Source organism: Schistocerca americana, chromosome 2 (genome assembly GCF_021461395.2).
Source record: "Schistocerca americana isolate TAMUIC-IGC-003095 chromosome 2, iqSchAmer2.1, whole genome shotgun sequence".
NCBI lineage: Eukaryota > Metazoa > Arthropoda > Insecta > Orthoptera > Acrididae > Schistocerca > Schistocerca americana.
In genome coordinates this window covers 740,549,791-740,553,663 of record NC_060120.1, presented here as the reverse complement: position 1 = coordinate 740,553,663, position 3,873 = coordinate 740,549,791, and the positions used below count along the sequence as shown (strand labels likewise).

The 3,873-nt window shown below is 38.5% G+C and overlaps 1 non-coding gene across 1 annotated transcript; it reads right to left on the bottom strand.

The window, feature by feature from the left end:
- Positions 1 to 1,053: 1,053 nt before the first annotated feature.
- Positions 1,054 to 1,125, bottom strand: Trnap-cgg. The gene has a single exon. It is a non-coding gene; the product is annotated as a tRNA-Pro (tRNA).
- Between the last annotated feature and the right edge of the window lie 2,748 nt (positions 1,126 to 3,873).

Genomic DNA, 3,873 nt, shown 5'->3' with positions numbered 1-3,873 from the left:
CAACTTTTGTTCCCATGTGAATTTTCGAAACGCTGAGATGCAAAAATCGGTTGAAACGTGGTGCACTTTACAAGAAGATTTCATCGAATCATCGCTAATAAAAACTACAGAAACGTACCTTCTCCGTGATATTCAAAATTACAAAGTTACCAGAGCGCCCATTTACAGTATACAGGAAAATTACGTGTTTTCATAAAGGATTTCGTAGCTACTGGGTATTGCAATGGATGTCTACGAAGGCCGTATTTATGGTGTCCGTTACTGTCCCCTAGGGCAATTAACTCGCTCACGTACGTAGGAAATAACGAGTTCAAAGTCCATTTCCTTTCTCTCAGCATCATTAACAGTGTCGCTTCAGCTAACATACCTTTCATCACTCAGTTATCCATCACCCATGTTAGCTTCTCTCTGTGAGTGCGTGTCGCTCTTTCGCTGTCCAACGTCACCATAGCAAGTTTAGCCTATTTCCGTGCGTTCACGGTAACTAGAAATGTGAATATTTCAATTTTTCTGGCGAATTATCTAATTTTATAGTTTGAACCTAATTGGTAACTTCATCTAGTGATCTCAAAGAAATGAATAAGTTCTGTTTCACATTGCAGTCTTGTGAATGGCACAGCATGAAATATTTCACCCGCTATATATAGCTCGAGGTCTTTGCAAGCTATGTTACTGCCCTTCGTACATCGTCAGAAATATCTAATTTGTTTTCCTTTCATTCGAAATTTTTATTGTTTCTGTTGCCACCTTGAATGTAGTAAGTTCTCATAACATCTACCTTGATTTATGGCGTATAATGAAACTATATCTTGGCCTTTCAGGTATGTTACGTTACACACTTGTATACCATTTACTTTATTTTAGTACATAACGCATTTCATTACATTTCATTACACAGATAACTGGGACAGTTGGAAGATAAAGCACATATCCAATTCACTTTGAAATTCCAAAATTTAATAATATTTGCGAACTACTCACCGTTATCATAGGAATTCTCAATCATATAAATTATTTGGATTAGAGGTATGATTATGGTAAGATAAAAATGGTGGGCTCGTCCGGGATTTGAACCCGGGACCTCTCGCACCCGAAGCGAGAATCATACCCCTAGACCAACGAGCCACATCAGTAATATCTCCAGTACAAGGTAGAAGTGTCAGAAGTGCAGTGAATATTTCACCGTAATAAAGTGCTTATACATAGAATAGGAATACGTAGACGATATGTATTGCGGGTTGCCTGTGCGCCGGCGTTCGGAGTTGCGGCGCCCGGCTGACGTGGCAGTACGAGTCACTCTCAGCTGCACAAGTGATGCCGCTTCTACTGTTGTGCCTGCTAACGGTCATATTTACATGAAGTGCTAACAAATATTTCTTACATTAAGTCGGTTCATCAAGTTCTGCATGTAGGAACAGTTATTCACGTTGGGTGGAACACATTGGACATACTTCTTGAATAGTATTTGTCATTGCGTCAATCTGTCGTATCTACAATATATTGCTCTTATTGAATACTATGATCTATGTATGAATTCACTTGTTGAAGACGAAAAGTGGGACGACGAAAAATTATGTTTTAGCTTTAGTTTACTAGATGAGTGGAATATCGACAGTTCAAAGTATACTTCGATGAACAGTATACCAGTATCATCTCTCTTAATTGGAGTTGTTGTAGTACCGTAACGCATCTTTAAGCCTTGTATCGTAGATAAATAAATAACGGTACGATGTCCCACATTGGTGGTGCCAAGTTCGCGGTGTTCAACCCTATCCGACGCCGAAACAGTACACTTGCTGCTAGGTAAATCTTACATTTCCATGTAGTCGTAATATTATATATTCCCGACATATTGCCGGTGGAACAGCGAGCAGTACAGTACTGAGGAAGTATATATTTCTCCCTACAGACATTATTTATTTATTAATTTTTCCTACCAGTTTCGGTACACAGTACTATCCTCAGGCCATTCCATGATTTAAAAAAAATTACAATTACATTGTCAGCACAGTAGTGCAAGAGCAGTTTACAAAAATGTTATCCTTTATGACAGCAGAAGCACGGCATATAGTGAACTTTAAAATGTGTAGATAGCACCTTACTACTGGTACGCAGTCGTCACTCTCTAGCTCTCTTCCTTCCGAAAGTAGGCGTGTCAAACACTAAATGGAAGATTATGTTGACCTTTAAGTACATGTAAACTGCGGACAGCAGTGACTGGAGTCCCCTCATGTACAGAGTTTATTTTATTTTAATTTATTATTATTATTCTCTTAAGGATATCGCAGTGTAACATCTAAAAATAGCGTAAAATTTCGACATAATAAATTACGTAAATTAGTACCCACTGTAATAAAAGATTAAAGCAGAATCGCAAATGTGTTTAGTCAAGTTTACATTTTATCGTTATAGACTTTATACCACTATCAAACATGGATCTGATCATCAATCTTTAAACATGTGCAGTCGCAATAAAAGCGTTGCATCGAGACTATCATCACTATAAAAGCAAACTTGTTAAAACAGAAGACTCTGGAAATGGGTAAAATTACAGCGCTTATTTAACTCCTGGAATTAGTATAAACATTCAGTACTTCAAATTTGGTACAAAGATATACCACCAAATGATGGATTGGCCATGGGAAGCCCACTAACTGCGACCGTTGCTGACATTTTTGTTACAGAAGTAGAGTGCAGATTTTTTAAAATATTCCCTGACGCAAAAAGCAAGCGTATTTATTATACACGATATGTTGACGAAACGATTTTATTGTTTAGAGGTGATCGGGAAGAAACGGATCATATGGTAGCAAACTAACAGCATCCACCCGAAACTAAATTTTACTGTGGAATACGAAGAAGGAAGGGGGGGGGGGGATTTATACGTAAAGAAAGACCACAGCAAATATACCCCGGGAATTTTTAGAAAGTCACGGACGCAATTTTAAGTGTTAGTTGGAACCGTCCACAAGAACAGAAAACGGTTTTCTTTCGATCTATACACCACAGAATTTTGACATTGCATCTTGCTAACCATGAGAAAGTTAAGGAGGCACACAGTTTAAAACAAATCGCTATGGGTAGTGGTTATAGGACTGAGGAACTTGAACGAAAATAAGATTAACCACGATTTAGGTCTAAGAAACGAAATACGTAGGCTTGATATTCATGGGTGGCATCTCGGATAAAATAGCAAGGTTGTTTCGGAAGGTAAAGGTTAAGATAAGCTTCAAAGGCAGAAGTTGATTGCTTAACATACTTTCCAATAGCGTTGATTGATCAAATTAGGGTGTTCACAAAATTTCCTGTAATGAGTGCAATAGTTTTATACTGGAGAGACAGGTCGCAACTTTCTGACAATGTTCAAAGAACATACAGCAGGGGCAACTAAAAGATTTATCTTCGGTAACGTCTTATTCAAAATAAGCATACGAGACACGGGGAATAATCTTAAAATTTTACATATTGCCCCTGAGGACCCCAGTGATGAACATCTTGGAGGAAGCGGAAATTTACTATCACATGAAAGAAAGGGTGGGTAAGTTACTTAACGACCAGACAGACCTGAGGGAGGAGTAATTCCTAGAATTGTTCATAAAATGGGTATAAGGTTGCGTGCATACTCTTTCGATCTACAATTTGCTTGATTTTTGTCCTTTTTAAGTAAGCCCTACCAACTTTGAACTTGTGAAGTATTATCAGTTTTTTACTCCTTTGTTTGGATTCCCCTCTTCTGCCGCCTTACCCCTAACCGCAACCCCCTCCCCCCCTTCGTGATGCATCACACACAATATTAATGTGTGCAAATCTATAGTAGTTGTTGCTGTCGTGAGCTTCAGTCGTGAGACTGGTTTGATGCAGCTCTCTCCATGC